A 24,340-nucleotide genomic window follows, 5' to 3' on the forward strand; every position below is an offset into this window, starting at 1 on the left:
TCTTGGCCTGGCGGCAGCTTTTTTCTTGGCCTGGCGGCAGCTTTTTTCTTGGCCTGGCGGCAGCTTTTTTCTTGGCCTGGCGGCAGCTTTTTTCTTGGCCTGGCGGCAGCTTTTTTCTTGGCCTGGCGGCAGCTTTTTTCTTGGCCTGGCGGCAGCTTTTTTCTTGGCCTGGCGGCAGCTTTTTTCTTGGCCTGGCGGCAGCTTTTTTCTTGGCCTGGCGGCAGCTTTTTTCTTGGCCTGGCGGCAGCTTTTTTCTTGGCCTGGCGGCAGCTTTTTTCTTGGCCTGGCGGCAGCTTTTTTCTTGGCCTGGCGGCAGCTTTTTTCTTGGCCTGGCGGCAGCTTTTTTCTTGGCCTGGCGGCAGCTTTTTTCTTGGCCTGGCGGCAGCTTTTTTCTTGGCCTGGCGGCAGCTTTTTTCTTGGCCTGGCGGCAGCTTTTTTCTTGGCCTGGCGGCAGCTTTTTCTTGGCCTGGCGGCAGCTTTTTTCTTGGCCTGGCGGCAGCTTTTTTCTTGGCCTGGCGGCAGCTTTTTTCTTGGCCTGGCGGCAGCTTTTTTCTTGGCCTGGCGGCAGCTTTTTTCTTGGCCTGGCGGCAGCTTTTTTCTTGGCCTGGCGGCAGCTTTTTTCTTGGCCTGGCGGCAGCTTTTTTCTTAGCCTGGCGGCAGCTTTTTTCTTGTATTTTAGGCTATTTTTGGGGAAACATCATAGGTATCTCTTGACCTTTGACCCCTGACTTTTGAACTTTGACCCCTGACCCCTCACCCCTGAACTTTGACCTTTGACCCCTTTAAAAAAACGTTTATCTCACGTTTGTACAGTCTCTATAGGGTTATTATATTTAAATTATAGACTCAAATAAAGGATTCTTTATTACAAGTTGTTTCTGTTAAATCTCTTTCTTTATTTCTTACTCAACATTCATTTATTCTTAATTTCTTAAACAACATAACAAAATGTAGTTTAATACAACTGTTTAACATAAGTTTAACATTCATAATTAATTGTAACATTAAAGTAAAACTAGACGTAGGAGCAGAAGTTGTTAGACGTAAGGAGAGATGTTGTTAGACGTATGAAGAGAAGTGAATTAGATGTAAGAAGAGAAGTTCTTAGACGTATGGAGAGAAGTGAATTAGACGTAAGGAGAGAAGTTGTTAGACGTATGAAGAGAAGTGAGTTAGACGTAAGAAGAGAAATTGTTAGACGTATGGAGAGAAGTTGTTAGATGTATGGAGAGAAGTTGGCAGATGTATGAATAGAAGTGAATTAGACGTAAGGAGAGAAGTTGTTAGACGTATGAAGAGAAGTTGTTAGATGTATGAAGAGAAGTGAATAGACGTATGAAGAGAAGTGAATATACGTAAGAAGAGAAGTTGTTAGACGTATGGAGAGAAGTTGCCAGACGTAAGTAGAGAAGTTGTTAGACGTATGAAGAGAAGTGACTTAGACGTTAGAAGAGAAGTTCTTAGACGTATGGAGAGAAGTTGTCAGACGTAAGGAGAGAAGTTGTTAGACGTATGAAGAGAAGTTGATAGACGTATGGAGAGAAGTTGTCAGACGTTTGAAGAGAAGTGAATTAGACGTAAGGAGAGAAGTTGTTAGACGTATGAAGAGAAGTTGTTAGACGTATGAAGAGAAGTGAATAGACGTAAGAAGAGAAGTTGTTAGACGTATGGAGAGAAGTTGCCAGACGTAAGTAGAGAAGTTGTTAGACAAATGAAGAGAAGTGAATTAGACGTTAGAAGAGAAGTTCTTAGACGTATGGAGAGAAGTTGCCAGACGTAAGGAGAGAAGTTGTCAGACGTAAGGAGAGAAGTTGTCAGACGTATGAAGAGAAGTTGTCAGACGTATGAAGAAAAGTGAATAAGACGTAAGGAGAGAAGTTGTCAGACGTATGGAGGGAAGTGAATGTTAGATGTATGGAGGGAAGTGGTAGTTAGATGTATGGAGAGAAGTGATTTAGACATAGGGAGCGAAGTGGTCATTAGACATAAATTTGAGGGGAAGTTGAAGATTACCATGAGGAGGGAAGTTGTAGTTTAATGTGAAAGCAGTCTTTTCATTACAAGAATTCGTACAAGATGACTCCATTGATCCGTGGTCTTCTCAGTTCTCTAATGTCAGCTCCATGATGGCGCATAAAGATTGTACCCATGGTCCTGTAAAGACAAAAGATAACGATATACGGTTACCAAAAAAAATCAACTTTGAATCAGAGATGGATTGTATGTTTTACTCAAGCGTAATACTTGACACAAGAGAAGTGGTAGTTAAACATATAAAGAAAAGTGAGTTATACATATGGTGAAAAGAGGTATTTAGACGTATGGAGAAAAGTTATCGGACTTATTAAGAGAAGCGAATTAGACGTATGGAGAGAAGTTGTCAGACAGAAGAAGAGAAGTGAATTTGATGTAAGGAGAGAAGTTGTTAGACGTATGAAGAGATGTTGTTAGACGTATGAAGAGAAGTGAATTAGATGTAAGAAGAGAAATTCTTAGACGTATGGAGAGAAGTTGTTAGACGTATTGAGAGAAGTTGTTAGACGTATTGAGAGAAGTTGTTAGACGTATGGAGAGAAGTTGTTAGACGTATTGAGAGAAGTTGTTAGACGTATGGAGAGAAGTTGTCAGACGTAAGTAGAGAAGTGAATTAAACGTAAGGAGAGAAATTGTTAGACGTATGAAGAGAAGTGAGTTAGACGTAAGAAGAGAAATTGTTAGACGTATGGAGAGAAGTTCTTAGACGTATTGAGAGAAGTTGTTAGACGTATGGAGAAAAGTTGTTAGACGTATCGAGAGAAGTTGTTAGACGTATGGAGAGAAGTTGTTAGACATATTGAGAGAAGTTGTTAGACGTATGGAGAGAAGTTGTTAGACGTATTGAGAGAAGTTGTTAGACGTATGGAGAGAAGTTGTCAGACGTAGAGAAGTGAATTAAACGTAAGGAGAGAAATTGTTAGACGTATGAAGAGAAGTGAGTTAGACGTAAGAAGAGAAATTGTTAGACGTATGGAGAGAAGTTGTTAGACGTATGAAGAGAAGTTGTCAGACGTATGAACAGAAGTGAATTAGACGTAAGGAGAGAAGTTGTTAGACGTAAGAAGAGAAATTGTTAGACGTATGAAGAGAAGTTGTTAGAAGTATGGAGAAAAGTTGTTAGACGTATCGAGAGAAGTTGTTAGACGTATGGAGAGAAGTTGTTAGACATATTGAGAGAAGTTGTTAGACGTATGGAGAGAAGTTGTTAGACGTATTGAGAGAAGTTGTTAGACGTATGGAGAGAAGTTGTCAGACGTAAGTAGAGAAGTGAATTAAACGTAAGGAGAGAAATTGTTAGACGTATGAAGAGAAGTGAGTTAGACGTAAGAAGAGAAATTGTTAGACGTATGGAGAGAAGTTGTTAGACGTATGAAGAGAAGTTGTCAGACGTATAAACAGAAGTGAATTAGACGTAAGGAGAGAAGTTGTTAGACGTAAGAAGAGAAATTGTTAGACGTATGAAGAGAAGTTGTTAGAAGTATGGAGAGAAGTTGTCAGACGTTTGAAGAGAAGTGAATTAGACGTAAGGAGAGAAGTTGTTAGACGTATGAAGAGAAGTTGTTAGACGTATGGAGAGAAGATGTTAGACGTATGAAGAGAAGTTGTTAGACGTATGGAGAGAAGTTGTTAGACGTATGAAGAGAAGTGAATTAGACGAAGGAGAGAAGTTGACAGACGTATGAAGAGAAGTGAATAGACGTAAGAAGAGAAGTTGTTAGACGTTTGGAGAGAAGTTGTCAGACATAAGGAGAGAAGTTGTTAGACGTAAGGAGAGAAGTTGTTAGACGTATGGAGAGAAGTTGCCAGACGTAAGGAGAGAAGTTGTTAGACGTAAGGAGAGAAGTGAATTAGACGTACGAAGAGAAGTTGTTAGACGTATGGAGAGAAGTTGTCAGACGTAAAGAGAGAAGTGAATTAGACGTAAGGAGAGAAGTTGTTAGACGTATGGAGAGAAGTTGTTAGACGTATGAAGAGAAGTTGTTAGACGTATGGAGAGAAGTTGTTAGACGTATGAAGAGAAGTGAATTAGACGAAGGAGAGAAGTTGTCAGACGTATGAAGAGAAGTGAATAGACGTAAGAAGAGAAGTTGTTAGACGTATGGAGAGAAGTTGTCAGACGTAAGGAGAGAAGTTGTTAGACGTAAGGAGAGAAGTGAATTAGACGTAAGAAGAGAAGTTGTTAGACATATGGAGAGAAGTTGCCAGACGTAAGGAGAGAAGTTGTTAGACGTATGAAGAGAAGTGACTTAGTTGTTAGAAGTGAAGTTCTTAGATGTATGGAGAGAAGTTGTGAGCAGATGGAGAGAAGTTGTCAGACGTAAGGAGAGAAGTTGTTAGACGTATGAAGAGAAGTTGTCAGACGTATGAAGAAAAGTGAATAAGACGTAAGGAGAGAAGTTGTCAGACGTATGGAGAGAAGTGAATGTTAGCTGTATGGAGGGAAGTGGTAGTTAGATGTATGGAGGGAAGTGGTAGTTAGATGTATGGAGAGAAGTGATTTAGACATAGGGAGAGAAGTGGTCATTAGACATAAATTTGAGGGGAAGTTGAAGATTACCATGAGGAGGGAAGTTGTAGTTTAATCTGAAAGCAGTCTTTTCATTACAAGAATTCGTACAAGATGACTCCATTGATCCGTGGTCTTCTCAGTTCTCTAATGTCAGCTCCATGATAGCGCATAAAGATTGTACCCATGGTCCTGTAAAGACAAAAGATAACGATATACGGTTACAAAAAAAATCAACTTTGAATCAGAGATTTCGATAGTATGTTTTACTCAAGTGTAATACTTGACACAAGAGGTATTTAGACGTATGGAGAGAAGTTATCGGACTTATTGAGAGAAGCAAATTAGACGTATGGAGAGAAGTTATCAGACAGATGAAGAGAAGTGAATTAGACGTAAGGAGAGAAGTTGCTAGATACATGGAGAGCAGTTGTTAGACGTATGGAGAGAAGTTGTTAGATGTATGGAGGGAAGTGGTTGTTAGACATATATAGACTTATGGAGAGAAGTTGTCAGACGTGTGGTAGAGAAGTTGTTAGATGTATGGAGAGCACTGTTTAAACGTATGGAGGGAAGTGAAATAGACGTATGGAGAGAAGTGATAGTTAGATGTATAGAGAGAAGTGATTTAGATGTACGGAGAAAAGTAGTTGCTAGACGTATAGAGAGAAGCGAAGTAGCCATTTGGACAAAAGTTGTCAGACAGATGAAGAGAAGTGAACTAGATGTAAGGAGAGAAGTTGCTAGATGCATGGAGAGAAGTTGTTAGTCGTATGAAGAGAAGTTGTTAGAGGCATGGAGAACGTTGTTAGACGTATGGAGAGAAGTGGTTATTAGACGAATAGAGAGAAGTTGTTAGATGTATGGAGGGAAGTGGTTGTTAGACGTATGGAGAGAAATTGTCAGACAGATGAAGAGAAGTGAATTGGACGTAAGGAGAGTAGTTGTTACACGTATGGAGAGAAGTGGTTAGATGTAAGGAGAGAAGTGGTAGGTTAGACATATGAGGGAAGTGGTAAGGAGAGAAGTGATTTAGACATATGGAGTGAAGTGGTTGTTAGACATAAATTTGAAGGGAAGTTAAAGATTACCATAAGGAGGAAAGTGGTAGTTTGACTGAAGAATTTGTTGATGAAGTGAAAGCAGTCTTTTCATTAGAAGAATCTGTACAAGATGACTCCATTGATCCGTGGTCTTCTCAGTTCTCTAATGTCAGCTCCATGAAAGTGCAAGAAGATTGTACCCATGGTCCTGTAAAGACAAAAGATAACGATATATGTACGTTTACAAAAAAATCAGGTTTGAATCAGAGATTTGGATAGTATGTTTTACTCAAGTGTAATACTTGACACGAGAGAAGCGGTAGTTAAACGTATAAAAAAGTGACTTAGACATATGGTGAACAGTGGTAACTAGACGTATGCAGAGAAGTTGTTGGACTTATTACGAGAAGCGAATTAGACGTATGGAGAGAAGTTGTTAGGCGTATGAAGAGAAGTTGCTAGACGTATGAAGAGAAGTTAATTAGACGTATAGAGAGAAGTGGTTGTTAGACGTATAAAGAGAAGTTGTTAGACGTAAGGAGAGAAGTTGCTAGATGCATTGAGAGAAGTTGTTAGATGTATGGAGGGAAGTGGTTGTTAGACGTATATAGATGTATGGAGAGAAATTGTCAGACAGATGAAGAGAAGTGAACTAGACGTAAGGAGAGAAGTTGTCAGACGTATGGTAGAGAAGTTGTTAGACGTATGGAGAGACGTTGTTAAACGTATGGAGGGAAGTGAAATAGACGTATGGAGAGAAGTGGTAGTTAGATGTATGGAGAGAAGTGATTTAGACGTACGGAGAAAAGTAGTTGCTAGACGTATAGAGAGAAGCGAAGTAGCCATTTGGACAAAAGTTGTCAGACAGATGAAGAGAAGTGAACTAGACGTAAGGAGAGAAGTTGCTAGATGCATGGAGAGAAGTTGTTAATCGTATGAAGAGAAGTTGTTACAGGCATGGAGAACGTTGTTAGACGTATGGAGAGAAGTGGTTGTTAGACGAATAGAGAGAAGTTGTTAGATGTATGAAGGGAAGTGGTTGTTAGACGTATGGAGAAAAATTGTCAAACAGATGAAGAGAAGTGAATTAGACGTAAGGAGAGTAGTTGTTAGACGAATGGAGAGAAGTGGTTAGATGTATGGAGGGAAGTGATTTAGAAGTACGGAGAAAAGTGGTTGTTAAACGTATATAGACGTATGGAGAGAAATTGTCAGACAGATGAAGAGAAGTGAATTAGACATAAGGAGAGAAGTTGCTAGATGCATGGAGAGAAGTTGTAAGACGTAAGGAGAGAAGTGGTAGGTTAGACATATGAGGGAAGTGGTAAGTTAGACTGACGGAGGGAAGTGGTATTTAGATTAAGGAGAGAAGTGATTTAGACATATGGAGTGAAGTGGTTGTTGGACATAAATTCGAAGGGAAGTTAAAGATTACCATCAGGAGGGAAGTGGTAGTTTGACTAAAGAATTTGTTGATGAAGTGAAAGCAGTCTTTTCATTAGGAGAATCTGTACAAGATGACTCCATTGATCCGTGGTCTTCTCAGTTCTCTAATGTCAGCTCCATGAAAGTGCAAGAAGATTGGTCCCGTGGTCCTGTTAAGACAAAAGATAAAGATATATGTACGGTTACAAAAAAGTCTACTTCGAATCCAAGATTTGATATTATGTCTACTGGAGAGTATTACTTGACATGTGGATGAAGAACTCAAGTAAATTCTATATTAGCTGATCTAAAATTCAACTTGATAAGTTTCAGTAAAGTGTTTTTTGTACACTTTAGGTTTCAAAAACAACTCCCAGTTTTTATGACGATAGTGTCAGCCACCTACAAGCTTTGTGAGATGACTGTCATCTTAGTGTAAAAGTGAACAAAATTGTAGTGAGCTTTTTGTTAGGCTGCTAACAAGCCCAGCCTCTGCCTGCCAACGAGCCCAGCCTCTGCCTGCCAACGAGCCCAGCCTCTGCCTGCCAACGAGCCCAGCCTCTGCCTGCCAACGAGCCAAGCCTCTGCCTACCAACGGACCCAGCCTCTGCCTGCCCTCAAGCCAAGCCTCTGCCTGCCCTCAAGCCAAGCCTCTGCCTGCCCTCGAGCCAAGCCTCTGCTTGATCGAGAGCCCAGCCTCTGCCTGCCTCGAGAGCCCAGCCTCTGCCTGCCCGAGAGCCCAGCCTCTGCCTGCCCCGAAAGCCCAGCCTCTGCCTGCCCGAGAGCCCAGCCTCTGCCTGCCCAAAAGCCCAGCCTCTGCCTGCCCGAGAGCCCAGCCTCTGCCTGCTTGAAAGCTCAGCCTCTGCCTGCCCCGAGAGACCAGCCTCTGCCTGCCGGAGAGCCCAGCCTCTGCTTGCCCGAGTGCCCAGCCTCTGCTTACTCACGAGCCCAGCCTCTGCCTGCCAACAAGCCCAGCCTCTGCCTGCCCAAGAGCCCAGCCTCTGCCTGCCAACGAGCCAAGCCTCTGCCTGCCAACGAGCCCAGCCTCTGCCTGCCAACGAGCCCAGCCTCTGCCTGCCCTCGACCAAGCCTCTGCCTACCCTTGAGCCAAGCCTCTGCTTGCTCGAGAGCCCAGCCTCTGCCTGCCCGAGAGCCCAGCCTCTGCCTGCCCGAGAGCCCAGCCTCTGCCTGCCCGAGAGCCCAGCCTCTGCCTGCCCCGAGAGCCCAGCCTCTGCCTGCTCGAGAACCCAGCCTCTGCCTGCCCGAAAGCCCAGCCTCTGCCTGCTCGAGAGCCTAGCCTCTGCCTGCACACGAGCCCCAAAAGAAACTAAATGCTTTTATAACCTTTTCTTTTTGTAAAAATGTAGAAAAAAATTACTTTTGGGAACAGCCTCTGCCTGCTTGAAAGCTCAGCTTCTGCCTGCCCCGAGAGACCAGCCTCTGCCTGCCGGAGAGCCCAGCCTCTGCTTGCCCGAGTGCCCAGCCTCTGCCTACTCACGAGCCCAGCCTCTGCCTGCCAACAAGCCCAGCCTCTGCCTGCCCAAGAGCCCAGCCTCTGCCTGCCAACGAGCCAAGCCTCTGCCTGCAAACGAGCCCAGCCTCTGCCTGCCAACGAGCCCAGCCTCTGCCTGCCCTCGACCAAGCCTCTGCCTACCCTCGAGCCAAGCCTCTGCTTGCTCGAGAGCCCAGCCTCTGCCTGCCCGAGAGCCCAGCCTCTGCCTGCCCGAGAGCCCAGCCTCTGCCTGCCCGAGAGCCCAGCCTCTGCTTGCACCGAGAGCCCAGCCTCTGCCTGCTCGAGAACCCAGCCTCTGCCTGCCCGAAAGCCCAGCCTCTGCCTGCTCGAGAGCCTAGCCTCTGCCTGCACACGAGCCCCAAAAGAAACTAAATGCTTTTAAAACCTTTTCTTTTTGTGAAAATGTAGAAAAAAATTACTTTTTGGAACAAAAATTGTTTTGTTGCTTTCTCCAATAGTCTTTTTTATTTATATAAAAACGTACCTTGCGCCAATTGTTCTCGCATAACAGTCAAACTTGGTTGCCCTTACTGCAGAGATGGCCCTTAAGACTGAAAACATGGGCGACATCTTCAGTTCTCAAACGTCAGCTCCATGATGGCTCAAGCAGATTGTACCCATGGTCCTGTTAAGACAAAAGATAAAGATATATGTACGGTTACAAAAAAGTCTACTTCGAATCCAAGACTTGAGAGTATGTGTACTCGAGTGTATTACTTGACATGTTGATGTAGAACTCGAGCATTTCGATCAAGCGTTAAGTCTATAAAAGCTGGTCTAAAAAACTTATTTGATAAGTTTAAGTAAAGTGTTTTTTTGTACACTTTAGTTTTCAAAAACAACTCCCAGTTTTGATAACAATTGTGTCTTCCACCTACAAGCTTTGTGAGATGACTGTCATCTTAGTGTAAAAGTGCTTGCTCGAGAGCCCAACCTCTGCCTGCCTGAGAGCCCAGCCTCTGCCTGCCACTGAGCCCAGCCTCTGCCTGCCAACGAGCCCAGCCTCTGCCTGCCCGAAAGCCCAGCCTCTGCTTGCTCGAGAGCCTAGCCTCTGCCTGCCCATGACCCCCAAAAAAACTAAATGCTTTAAAACCCTTTACTATTGGTGAAAATTTAAAAAATAAAGTGCTTTCTCCAATATTTTTTGTTTATAAAAACGTACCTTGCACCAAATGTTATTGCATAACAGTCCAACTTTGTTGCCCTCACTGCAGAGATGGGCCTCCAGACTAGATACTTGGTTGACATCAAACAAATAGGGAGCTATAATTGGCGTCCGAGTCATCTGTGGTGCTGGCTCACCATTTAGTAGAGGCAGACAATTGATTTTGTGTGTAAATCCTGAAATATAAACATAATTTTTCAGATTAGTTGCTGGGTTTTTGTTGGGATTGCTGACCATTCTCAGTTGCAATTGTCTGTAGAGTTTCAAAGCTTAATTGTACTTGAACTGCTTTGATGCTGCAAAAAAACTATTGTTAGAATAGTCTGTTCATGACTTGCTTTGGAAGGCATGATGGTGATTTAAGCAATAAACATTTTCGATAAAATCACATCTCTTTTGAGTTGTGGTGGTTGAGTTGTGGTTTCAGTTGAAATAGTACTCTCTGATCTTCTTTAGCAAACACCAACAATAATTAACCTGTTCAAGATAGAATTAAATTCAAAATTCTCCTTTTAACTTTTCAATGTTTGCAAGGCACAGCCCCGATTTATCTCCAGGACCTAGTTCACAAATACATTCCTTCGAGAAATTTACGTTCTAAGTCAAAGTCTCTTCTTGTCATTTCCACCCCTGTTACAAAATCTTATGGTGCTCGCTCTTTCCAAGTAGCTGCAGCTGAACTGTGGAATGGCCTACCCGAGTCTGTCAAGGAGGCTTCCACAGTTGACACATTCAAAAAACGCCTTAAAACTCATCTTTTCAACGCTTTTCAGTAACTTTCTGTGATGGTTCATTCTTCCTTTATTTTGTTTTCCTTAAAGCGCATAGGGACTTTGTTTTAGTGATATGCGCTATATAAATACGGTTTATTATTATTATTTATTATTAACCAACTGAATCAAACTATTTACAGTTATGGAAAGGCTTGTGGTAACACCATGTAATGACTATCTCTAATGAGTTGTGGTGGTGGTTCTGAAAATAACTTTCAACTCGACATTTCGATCAGTATGCTCTGATCGTCTTCTGGAGAAAGCTTTCTCCAGAAGACGATCAGAAGATGTCCGAGAAGATGATCAGAGCATACAGATCGAAACGTCGAGTGGAAACTAACGGTTCTTTCAGAACCACCCCAACTCATTCGAGATAGTCTTACATGGTGTTACCGCAAACATTTCCATATTGTATTTCCACCATGCAAGTTTCAAATCCTACTTATTTACAGTTACCTTGTGGGTGAAAATGTGTAATGTGCAACACTTGAGACTCTAAAGGCAGTGGACACTATTGGTCACTACTCAAAATAATTATTAGCATTAAACCTTTCTTGGTGACCAGTAATGGGGAGAGGTTGATGGTATAAAATATTGTGAGAAACGGCTCCCTCTGAAGTGCCATAGTTTTCAAAAAAGAAGTAATTTTCCACGAATTTGATTTCGAGACCTCTTTGAATTTGAGGTCTTGAAATCAACCATCTCAACGCACACAACTTCGTATGACAAGGGTGGTTTTTTCTTTCTTTATTATCTCGCAAGTTCGATGACCAATTGAGCTCAAATTTTCACAGGTTTTTTATTTTATGCATTTGTGGAGATACACCAACTGTGAAGGCTAGTCTTTGACAATTACCAATAGTGTCCACTGCCTTTAAAGAGGTGCCTGAAAAACTCTACATCTAAGATTGATTTTAATTATTATTCTATTGGTCTTGTAGTTTGGTCCTAGGATGGTATTTGTAAAAAAGAGAATATCTTTTGAACCTCCTACAGCAATTGCAATTGGTAGTAGAAACTTGTGATTGTTTTCTGTACCTCTTTTGTACCTTCATTTCTCACAATGTTTTTTACTACCAACCTCTCCCCATTACTCGCTACCAAGAAAGGTTTTATGCTAATAATTTTTTTGAGTAATTACCAATAGTGTCCACTGCCTTTAAGAGTTGAAAATCATTGCACAGTGTTTCAACACGAAGAATAATTCACATGTTTCAACATACCTTAGAAAAGGAAGGAGTGCTGCAAAGCTGTCTCAGATATGACATCCAAGTTGAGCTTGATAAAAAGATCTTCTCATGAAGGAAGCTTTTGTCCATGATAAATACTACTCTTCAACCAGTGAATAACCTGCAAACAAAATAACATACACTGTCTTTAACATTTCAACTCAAGTTAACATGCTGTGGGAAGATTTAAGAAACAGTACAACAGCTCATTAACAATTTGAGAGTTCAAATATCATTAGGGCCCAAAACATTCAGGACTAGACAACATGAGGAAATCCAAAAAGTCCACAACATTTAAGAGACTGGACAACATCAGCTTTTGAAAGTTGAGACGGCACAAAATCCACTGGGTTTCAGTTTGATAGAAGAAAAAACATTTGACCTGCTAGTTTTTAAAGGGACTCAGAAACATGTGCTTTGGGAAACTATCGCAACATTGGCGCAGGACTATGTACATTGAAATAGCATGAAGTTTGAAATTTGTTCGGGACTGAAGACATGTTTGGGGAAAATTAATGGAATGCACAACAACGATTTTAAGCGTTGAGACGGCACAGAATCCTCTTGGGTTTAGTTTTAGAGTTCAAATAACATTAGACCTGCAGGTTTTTAAGGGGCTCTAGAACATGTTCTTTGGTAAACTTAAGCAGGCATTACAACATTGGCTTTGGAATAAATTGTTTTTTGGAAATAGGTTGGTTAGTTTTTGAGGAGCTAGAAAGCATGCTTTGGGAAATTGATCACTGCACAACATCAGGTTTAGAGAGCTGAGACGGCACATAAGGGTGATAAAACCACAACAATTGCAGGTCTTTAGGGGACTTCAAAAAAGGTGCTTTGGGAAACTTTAGAAGACGTCACAGCATTTGATCAGGAATAAAATGTGGATGAAGTATCATTGTAGGTTGGCAAGTTTTGCAGAACTAGGAAAACCTGTTTTGGGAAAATTTATGTACTGCACAACAGCTTTAAACGGGAGTTGAAACGGCACAGAATCCACTGGGGTCAAAAACATTACACTTGCAAGTTTTTAAGGGACTCAAAAAACATGTGCTATGGGAAAGTTTAGAAGACGTCACAGCATTGGCTCAGGTTGGAAAATTTTGCAGGACTGGAGAACAAATATTTGGACAATTTATGCACTGCACAGCATTAGAGGGTTGAGATGGCACAGAATCCTCTGGGGTTTAGTTTAAAGCCATTGGACACTTTCGGTAAACAGTATGGTCCAAAGGCCCACACTTCGTGTATCACAACTTATACATAAAATAACAAACCTGTGAAAATTTAGGCTCAATCGGACATCGGAGTCGGGAGAAAATAACAAGAAAACCCACCCTTGTTTCTGCACGTTTCTCCGTGTCATGACATGTGTTTAAAACAAATCTGTTATTCTCGTGTGGAGTATTGATATTGTTTTAATGTTTTCTCAAAAAGTAAAGCATTTCATGGAATAATATTTTAAGAGAAGTCTTTCACCATTACTTTCTGTAAACCCTGTAAGTTATTTGTAAATCTGTGAACTTTTTTTCTGTTCCGAAAGTGTCCAATATTTGTTTTAGGAAACTTTAGCAGCTGACACAACAGTGGCAAGTTTTCAAGGACTGGTAGTACATGCACATGTGCAAAGGTGAGGCAAATTTCAGAGACGTCACCATCTGGAGCGAATTAAGAGTTGAAAATAAATAACTCACATGTTTTAACATAGCTTAGAAAAGGAAGGAGTGATGCAAAGCTGTCTCAAATATGACAATCCAAGTTGAGCTTGATAGAAACATCTTCTCATGAAGGAAGCTTTTGTCCATGATAGATGCCGCCCTTCAACCAGTAAAAAACCTGCAAACAAAATAACATACACTGTCATTTAAACTTTTTATCAAAATGTCATTGTGCTTTGGGAAAAATATGAATAAATACAGCAATCGGCTTGTCAACTTTTTGAGAAATATCAATAGAGCCAGTGTTGAAGCCATGGTGGGCAGTGCTGGGCAGGCCTGCCCAATGCTCACAATTTTTGCCTAGGACTCTGAGGAAAATACATTGTGCCGCCCAGCACAGATTTCAAAATATTGTCTACTGCGCACAGCTGATGATAAGCTTTTATCTTCCAGTACCCGCTAATCCACCAATCAGATGCTTGAACCGAAGTGTGAATAAAATACAAATAATGAATGCTTATGAGTGCAATGGTGCGAATATGTTTATGAGTTGAAAGATGGAATGTTCTATTCAACGAGGCGGAGCGGAGGTGAATGGAACACTCATCTTTCAACGAATGAACGTATTTGCACCATTACACTCATAAACATTCATTATTTGTATATTATTCACACTTCAGTTACATTATCTGATTGGTGGATTAGTTTTATATAACATCCAAATAGATCTTTGTCATTTTGATTGGAGGATACAACTTTCAAAACAAACAAAGCGTAGGCCTGCAATTTTTAATTGTGAACTTACACCCGTTTCTTTTGGGTCAGCCAGTTGGATTCAACAGTGACAATGTGAGGTCTGTACACAGGTGTTTTGAGACACGCAGATGCCGAATGTAGTATGTGCATTATTATTATATATATTGTCAAAAATACATTGGTAAAAACCCAGTAGGCACATTTTTTATATATTTAATACACACACAATTATTATTAAAAGGCATTTAAAAGACTGACGATTTGAGGAATTGCACTTTGTTTGTACCGAACTGTTCTACATTTGGGTGGGTCATATTTGTTGGTGTGTCTTTAAATTAATTTGACAGTTTCTTTGGGAAGGAAGCCAATTTCTACACATCTATAAAAAGCTATAACTTACTCCCAGTTTTTATATTGCACTCTGTGTAATGTGGGTGTCAATATGTCACCCTCCGCAAACAGACTGCAAAAATTACATTCTAAACTTTACGCGTGCATGCTGTTCGTCATGAAATAACGTTACGAAATATTAAACTTTGCCATTGCATGTGTGGCGCTGGTCATTAAAAATTACTAAATTTTATTATGGCCTTCTCCTTGATTAGCAAAATGGTGTACCTAGGCGTTTCTAGGAAGCATGACGCTCCTTTCATTTGTAAACTCTTTGCTGGTCATTCTGCGGACGAAATTGACGAAAAACTGGCCAAGTCAACGGCTATAAATTGGTTCCAGATTTGCTAATGAAGTTGTTGTTGAAGTTTAGTTGTTTTCTTTGTTTCTTTATAAATGAGGACATGTTTTGGGAAAATTTAAGCATGGCACAGCATCAGCTTTCAAGCATTAAGACGGCACAAAATCCTTTGGGGTTTAGTGTCAGAGTTTAAAAAAACATTAGACTTGCAGGTTTTAAAAACACCATTAGACTTACAAGTTTTAGAGGTTTTCAGAACAGAGGCTCAGTTATTTTGTGTATGTTAAAGAAATTGGACACTATTGGTAATTGTCAAAGACCAGTCTCCTCACTTGCTGTATCTCAGCATATGCATAAAATAACAAGCCTGTGAAAATTTGAGCTCAATCAGTCATCGAAGTTGCGGGATAATAGTGATAAAGAAAAAACACCCTTGTCACACCGAAGTTGTGTGCTTTCAGATGCTTGATTTCGAGACCTCAATTTCTAAATCTGAGGTCTCAAAATCAAATTTGTGGAAAATTACTTCTTTCTCGAAAAGTACTCCACTTCAGAGGGAGTCGTTTCTCACAATGTTTTATACTACCAACCTCTCGTCTCCCCATTACTCGTTACCAAGTAAGGTTTTATGGTAATAATTATTTTGAGTAATTATCAATAGTTTCCACTGCCTTTTTCTGGATTGAAGAACATGTTTTGGGAAAATTTTTGCAATTGAAAACATTCAAGAGTTCACATGGCACATAATCTACTGGGGTTTAGTTTGAGAGTTAAAAAAATTTTTTGTTAAGGGACTCAAAACCATTCGCCATGGGAAACTTTAGCAGCCCGGCGACACAATGTTGGCAAGTTTTTAAGGACTGTAATTTAAGAGTTGAAAATCATTGCACAGGGTTTCAACGCTAAGAAGAGATCACATGTTTCAACATACCTTAGAAAAGGAAGGAGTGATGCAAAGCTGTCTCAAATATGACAATCCAAGTTGAGCTTGATAAAAACATCTTCTCATGAAGGAACCTTTTGGCCATGATAAATACTGCACTTCAACCAGTGAATAACCTGCAAACAAAATAACAGTTCAAATATCATTATAGGGCCCAAAACGTTCATGGACTAGACTACATGAGCATTAAGGATTAGAGTTTAAAAAACAACTAGGTTGGCAAAATTTGTGGGACTGGCGAACAAGTGTTGAAAAAATATAATCAAAGGATTTGAACCTCATCTAGCCACCGTGCAATCATGGTGGTCAAGTTGGTATGACACTGCTCTTGAATTGCAAAGGTCGTGGGTTCGAATCCCACCCGAGTGATATACGTGTGTTTTTTTGCACAAAACTCGGGTAAGTACTGAGTGAACAGTGCTGACACACATCGGTGTATGGTTAAATACCAAAAGTGAATATTCTATATCCCCGATGCAAATTTAACATCTTTAAATCGTTTGCAGTAGGCCTACCCGCTGCTAAAACATAGGATTCGAACTGCCTCTAGCCACCGGGCAATCTTGGTGGTCTAGTTGGTATGACACTGATCAATAATTGCAAAGGTCATGGGTTCGAATCCCACTCAAGTAATATGCCTGTGATTTTGTTTTCACAGAACTCGGGTAAGTACTGAGTATATACAGTGCTAACACACATCAGTGTTAGTAAAAACAAAAAAATGAACATGTTGAGATACACCAAGTGAGAAGACTGGTCTTCGACAACTACCAAAGGTGTACAATGCCTTTAAATAAGTGGATGTTTTACAAAAGTTAACTGTTAAAGATACTTTTCTTTTGTGAGAAAGGAGAAACTACATCACCTAGATTCTAAAAGCTGGAATCGCCCCTTAAAGGCAGTTGGACACTATTGGTAATTACTCAAAATAATTATCATCATAAAACCTCTCTTGATTACGAGTAATGGGGAGAGGTTGATAGTATAAAACATTGTGAGAAACAGCTCCCTCTGAAGTGAAGTAGTTTTCGAGAAAGAAGCAATTTTCCACGTATTTGATTTTGGGGACCTCAAGTTTAGAATTTGAGGTTTCGAAATCAAGCATCAGAAAGCACACAACCCCATGTGACAAGGGTGTTTTTTCTTTCATTATTATCTCACAACTTTGACGACCGATTGAGCTCAAATTTTCACAGGTTTGTTATTTTATGCATATGTTGAGATACACCAAATGTGAAGGCTAGTCTTTGACAACTACCAATAGTGTCCACTGTCTTTAACCATAAATTAAATTTTAAAAAGTAACAAGTTTGTATGGTGTAAACAAGGGACAGTTTCGCAAAAGCAGGTTCCTATGTCTTATAAGCCTGCAGGGCTACCCAAAAAGCAAGTTCGACTAGCTTTCAGCACTCTCTGCGTTTCTACACAGTGGCTAGTGACTAAACTGAGGCATGTGGGGGTTTGTACAGTGTGGTCATAGTGGTTGGTCATGTCTTTTAATCAACATGTGTAGTAGGAATATTAAATTTGTTTTTTTACCCATACACTGATGTGTGTAATTAGCACTGTATACTCAGTACTTTCCCGAGTCCTGTGAAAAAACATCACAGGCATGTTACTCGGGTGGGATTCGAACCCACAACCCTTGCAATTCTAGAGCAGTGTCTTACCAACTAGACTACCGAGGTTGCCCGGTAGCTAGAGGCCGTTCGAATCCTATGTTTTGGCAGTGGGTACCGCAACGATTTAAGAGATGTTAAATTTGCATCGGGATGAAATATTAATTTTGGGTTTTCTACCCATACACCGATGTGTGTTAGCACTGTAAACTCAGTACTTTCCCGAGTCCTGTGAACAAATATCACAGGCATGTTTACTCGGGTGGGATTCGAACCCTTGACCCTTGCAATTCTTGAACAGTGTCTTACACATGTAGGGTTACTTCTCAAGACCTGTGAGGGTTGCAATCACAATTGGCTATCCTATGAGCTCCTCGGGGCTGTATACTCCCTAATGGGAGCTGAGAAAGATTAAAGGGATGTTATTGGCCAAATGACCAGGGGACTAATGTAAAGCGCATTGATACAGTTTATTGTGAAAATGCGCTATTTAAGAATGTGTTATATGAGAAAATGTTATTAGTTTTTAACTCACCATGATCATGCCTCATCACGTCCTCTCTGTGTCTCTGACCTCATCACCAAACTGACAGTATGACTGTAAGGGCTGACTATACCAAACTTATCTGGAAGTGAAAAGGAAATTGTGCACATCGTTATTATGGTGACCTAATTTATTTTTAATGATCATCTTTGTATAACTGATGTGGAGAGAGGCAATGAAAAGGTTACTATAACGAGTACCCAAATAAGGCGTACGTGTATATTGTGGTCACCTGGATGATATACATGTATGAGCCCTGTTTTTTAAAGACACCGGACACTATTGGTAATTGTCAAAGACCAGTCTTCTCACTTGGTGTATGTCAACATATGCATAAAATAACAAACCTGTGAAAATTTGAGCTCAAACGGTCATCAAAGTTGCAAGATAATAATGAAAGAAAAAACACCCTTGTCATACGAAGTTGTGTGCTTACAGATGCCTGATTTCGAGACCTCAAGTTCTAAACTGAGGTTTCGAAATCGAAATTCGTGGAAAATTACTTCTTTCTCAAAAACTTCTCCACTTCAGAGGAAGCCGTTTCTCACAATGTTCTCCTTCCCAAGTAAGGTTTTGTGCTAATAGTTATTTTTAGAAGTTACCGATAGTGTCCACTGCCTTTAAGAGAGCATCTCAAAGTTACGCATGTTCTGTGTGCATCTACAATGGTCTATGCATCTTCATTCTTGACCCCGAGGAATCGGGAGTCAACTAAGTGATTCTTAGTGTGGGGAGTTGGTGTCTTGTGGTATTTGATGCGATTACTTCCCTGGTGAAGTAATTAATGCAAGTAAGTGAACAAAAAATGTTTCAATGATGCACCCTGCTGGAAAGGAATTGGAAGTTGGCAAGTCCTTAAGATGACAACACATTTTATTTTAGGAATCAGATTTTTAGTTAACTGGAAACAATCGCATGCATTACAAATGTTGTGATATGTAGACCAATAAAAAAGTCTATAGCTACTGTTTTGCTCTTTAAATATGATGTCTAACTGATATTGGTTGATAAATTTGCGAATTTGTAACTCAACCATCATCAACATCTAGCATGTTACCTTAAAGGCACCTGGAAATAGGATTTTTTTTCTTTTAAACATAAGAGTATATGTTTATTAACAATAAAACAATTTTTTGAGTAATTGTTTGTCACGATTTATATGTTAAAAAAATTAATTAAGTGCTTGGGGGGTTGACTCCGCCTACCCCTTTTGTGACGTAGGAAAAGGAAGACTTTGCCTCGATCAAACATAGACCCCCCTCGATGCGTAGATAAACACACGTGCAAAAGTACATGTAATTCTAAGACGTGAGTTTGTACGCTGCGAAAAAGGTTTTTTTTCTGGCATTTTCCCGGCAATGCCGACCAGGTGTATTGCTGCTGGATGCAGCAAAACAACTAAAGATGGGGTCAGTCTTCATCTGTTTCCCGCAGATCCCAAGTATAGGCGGTTGTGGGCTGCGAAAGTCAGATTAACTAGAGCAAAGTGCTCCGGTCCGACGTCTTTTTCAGCGCTATGCAGCGAACACTTCGAGCCGTCGTGCTTCGAATCCATTTGACATGACGAGAAGAGCCATTCTTGAACACGACGCCGTCCCAACAATTTTTCCAGCAAGTGGGAAGTCGAAGAAGGTATCTGAAAGACGTGACGAACCCAGAGGAGCATTTGCTAAACGTGAAAAAATGCGGGTAAGTTTGAACTTTGAGGGTATGTTTTTAGCTTTTGCCAAGTGACACGATTTTTTGTTGGTACCGCATGCGATTCACCGTGCGTGCAGGTCCTATGTGACCGTACGCACATTATAGAGCAGCCATAGTGCGTGCGTGCAGTCTGCTCCGTGGCCGTATTTCTATAATAATACGTAGGCAGACCCACATCTTACAACCCATTTGGTCACTAAAAAGTCGCATAGTTAAATAAAAATAGCAGCAATAGCTTTTGTAAAAACCACTAGGCATTCAACACGTTCAAGTTTCAATGTACGTATGTGTGTAAAATCGTGTCTAAATTTGTTTTGATGTGCCATGTAAAATCGTGTCTAAATTTGTTTTGATGTGCCATGTTCCCAGACGTAATTTACGGGGGCCCGACTACAAATTTTCTCTTCAAATATCGCGCCTTGAATTATGTCATGAACAGCGCCCTCTCGGGTCGGGGCCTACTCGTAAATTTGTAAATACAATCAAAACTAATATTTTTAAACCTTAGTTAACTTTTTATTCACATTCCTCTCATAAAAACACATATTTTAGTGACAAAAGCTTTATTTAAAAAAAATAACCCTTCCAGGTGACTTTAAAGGAACACGTTGCCTTGGATCGGATGAGTTGGTCTATAGAAAAAGTTAGTAAAACCGTTTGTTATAAAATGCATATGGGTAGAAAGATGTTGTAAAAGTAGATCACAATGATCCACACAAACATGCCTCGAAATTGCACGGTTTTCCTTTTACCTCTTCGACTGTGTTAGTTCGCACAGTAAAGGGAAAATTTTGATGCAAACTTGCAAACGCAATTTTGATGCAAACTTGTGTGGATCATTGTATTTTACTTTTACAACATCTTTCTATCCATATGCTTTTTATAACAACTGGTTTCAAACGCGTTTTATAGACCAACTCGACCGATCCAAGGCAACGTGTTCCTTTAAGTTTTGTGAACTGTTGAGAAAAAACAATAAAAAAGGTCTACTAACTATTTTACTCTTTAAATATGACGTGCAACTGATATTGGTTGATATTTTTGAGAATTTGTAACTCTACAACAGAACTAACACATAAACAATGTAGACTGGAAATTGTAACGCGTGTTACCGACTTTTTTGCAATTTACTAAAAAAGTAAGGCTTGAATTATTATTATTCCAGTTTAATAAACCTTAGCATAGTACTTGACAACAAAAGAAACCAATTTGTTGTAGGCTGGTTAATTTTAGGACAAAGTTTGAGATAAAGTTTGGTATTTTTTTTGGCCTTTCCAGTGTAACGTGTTACCGATTTTCGCAGAGCTCTCTGAGCTAAACCAGTTGATCTTTAATTTTTGTTTGATTAATGGGATTTAGCCTAGAATCCTGGGTTTTAAAATACAAAAGATGAACACTGAAATCAAAATAGTCTCGCAGCTAGAGAATGGAGATCAATGAAGGACCCTCAAAAGCGTAACGCGTGTTGCCGCGGAATCGCCCATAACCGTAAGCACACAAAAAGGCATCAACCTTTTTCTGCAAACTTCATAGCGCTCGCCTGCTAAACGGTAAGCAAATTTTCGTGCTTATAGGCTATTGACCCAATTCACCAGGGCCCAATTTCATAGCACTGCTTAGCGGCCGATTTTGTGTTTACTGTGCATATTCTGTTTCATAGCGCTGCTAACCCTAAGCATAGGAAAAGGCATGCTAACTTTCCGGTGCTTATCGCACGAAAATAAATGACGTCGCAATGCAAATTCGCAATATGGCCGCCCATTTTTTCTGCTAACATGTGAAATACACTTACACTAAGGCTTAAGCAAATTTTTCTACTACAGTAAGCACGCAAATTTGCTTACTGTTAAGCAGCGCTATGAAATTGGCCCTCCTACATTGACTTTTTCTGCTACATGTATAGACGATGTGACCTCTGACGTCACTCGAAAACTATAACATGATTTGCACGCATACGGCCGCCCAAAACCTTTGTGTTTTGGCAGCCAGCGAGAAAGTGTATGCAATCTTACCATGACTACGCGTCTTTTTGCCCTGCGAAACATGACGTATAAATAGTGTTTTGTCAACAGAGGGCGGTTTGAATGTAAATATAGGTCACATCATCTATAAGTTACAGCAGAAAAACAGCATGTTAAAAGCGCTGCAAGGTAGGTGAGCATGCCTTTTGTGCCTGGTTAGCAGCACTATAAACACGGAAATCACACAGAAAGCTACTGTAAGACCTGGTGCTAATTGTATGAAAATTAAAACTGTGTTGTAACAATGCAAATCTATTGCGAACGTGCAAACTGGCAACCTCATTTTTCATGCCAACCTGTGAAATATGCTCACAGTACATTACACTTAAAGGCAGTGGACACTATTAGTAATTACTCCAAAAAAAATGTCAGCATAAAAACTTACTTGGTATCAAGCAATGTAGAGCTGTTGGTAAGTATAAGACATTGTGAGAAACGGCTCCCTCTGAAATAACGTAGTATTCGAGAAAGAAGTAATTGTCCACAAATTTGATTTCGAGACCTCAGAATTACTTTTTGAGGTTCCGAAATCAAGCGACTGAAACTAAAGCACACATTTTCGTGTGACATGGTCTTTTTTTCTTCCATTGCTATCTTGCAACTTCAACGAACAATTGACTGAGCTCAAATTTTTCACAGGTTTGTTATTTTGTGCATAACTAATTCTAAGACACACCAACTGAGAAGACTAGTCTTAGACAATTACAAATACTCTCCGTACAGTGTCTCTAAAGCCCATTTTATTTTATATTTTAAGTTAGCACAAAAAAAAGAAAACCTTCCGTATGGCGCCACCACTTTTTCATTCGAAATAAAATAATATAGTATCTAATTTACCTGATTGATATATCCTTTTTGTAAAAATGAGTGAAAAAGTGGTGGCGCCATACGGAAAGTTATCCCAAAAAAATGTCCTTTACCTTTAAAACTAAGCAGCACTCAGAAATTTAAAGAGGTGCGTGGTGGTATCATTGATCAAGGTAATATCAAGGCAAGGCTGTATCACTATTGGAAGTGTCGTGGCCGAGTGGTTAAGAGCACCGAATTCAAACTCTGGTGTTTCTGGTCAGCAGAGTGTGGGTTCGAATCCCATGCCGCGACACTAACAAGTGTCCTTTAAGCAAGACACTTAACCATTGCTTCGTCCTTCGGATGGGACGTAAAACTGTTGGTCCCATGTATTGTGTAACGCATGTAAAAGAACCCTGTGCACTTATCAAAAAGAGAAGGGGGTTCGCCCGGTGTTCCTGGTTGTGGCTGCGTCATGCACTGTAGCACCTTGTAAATCCTTATAAGTGCTACATAATTGAATCCATCACTGCAATAACCTATCTTTCTGAAAGTTTGTATATACTCAGCGCCTTGAGTACCTTGTTTGGTAGATATGTGCGCTATATAAGACTTTGATTTTATTATATTATTATTAGCACTGCAAGCTGTACATGGTAACTTACTGGTGTGGCCAATACACTAACTATATGAATCAAGTTCGATGACTGTTTACAATTTTTACAACTACAATTCAATGGTAGGTAGGTATAATATTTTCATTTATTTCGACTTAATTAAATGGCATTTTAAGTCTCCATTTGTTTCCGTTGCTGTTATCTATTGTTGGTGTGTTGTTGCTGAGCATTTAGGGAATATTTATTTATTAAGTTAACCCATCACAAACAATGCGTCCACCCATCAGTGGCTTTTCAAATGTTGCGCCCTCCTCGTTAAAAACCTCAAAATTTACCAACAATACTCTAAATATTAATTTAAGTTTCCACAAAGATAACATGATCAACTTACCAGTTTCAGTTTTGCCATAATTCTAGCTACGAAACTGTTTGCCAAAAGTACAAAAACGTCGATTGGATTCCAATCTGGAATGGGAGGTCTTCGTCATCCATTTTTCTGGTAATAAAATGGCGGCAACCTGGTGCCTTTCGGTGTTTCAGGGTGCACTAGTGTACTTACTGTAGCGCGACGTCAGGGCGCTGCGACAGCAGTGGCTATGGCATATAGCTATGGCACAAAAAAAAAACGTTTTTTGGGGTGGTGGTTTATTTTAGGTAGTGGGTGAGGGGGTTGCAACTGTTAAACTCTGTGGTTTTATGTGTGAAAACAAATGTGTTCATCATTATTATTTCTTTATAGTATTTCTTGTTTTACTCCGGTTGAAATAAGAAGGATTCTGCCGAGTAACCAACGTAAACGTAAACGTAAACGTAAACGTAAACGTGAGAAGATTTTGTTTGTCCAGTTGTCAAACAGTAGACCTACAAGATAAGTAATCTAATGATTTAAATACTGTCCACCTTGACACAACCGCCTTTACCTTCCAAAATCACAATAATTCAATCAAAGGTCTATATATGGGCTAAAATACCGCACAATGCAGTTCAAACTGCTATTTTACTTCCTCCATAACCAGAAATATGTCAAATCGAAATTGAAATTTTTAGATCAGCCTTTTGCCAAAAACACCCCAAAATGTTTCCAGAATAATCATGAACGAAAATGCTGGAAGAAGGTTGGGCCTAAATTTTCAGGGGGGGGGGCTTAAGGTTGGCTTGGATTTTCGATGGCTCAACATGGTTTTTTCTCCCTGGGAGATCATGCTCTACCCATATATTTCCAGGATGCTAAAATGCAAAGATGAATAATACTCGCAGCCTGATCTCCAATCTCTAGCTGCCGTTCCATTAATTGTCCATAATTACACCGT

At 40.2% G+C, this 24,340-nt stretch overlaps 1 long non-coding RNA gene across 1 annotated transcript; it reads right to left on the reverse strand.

Moving 5' to 3' along the window:
• Positions 1-1,389: 1,389 nt before the first annotated feature.
• Positions 1,390-23,508, reverse strand: LOC117290683. Its single transcript, XR_004519061.1, has 11 exons — positions 23,422-23,508; positions 17,894-17,984; positions 15,728-15,855; positions 13,386-13,527; positions 11,686-11,812; positions 9,687-9,865; positions 9,009-9,149; positions 7,022-7,181; positions 5,635-5,794; positions 4,595-4,735; positions 1,390-2,154 (listed from the first exon to the last, which is right to left on the reverse strand). It is a non-coding gene; the product is annotated as an uncharacterized LOC117290683 (long non-coding RNA).
• Positions 23,509-24,340: the final 832 nt, after the last annotated feature.

Source organism: Asterias rubens, chromosome 5, assembly GCF_902459465.1.
Source record: "Asterias rubens chromosome 5, eAstRub1.3, whole genome shotgun sequence".
NCBI lineage: Eukaryota > Metazoa > Echinodermata > Asteroidea > Forcipulatida > Asteriidae > Asterias > Asterias rubens.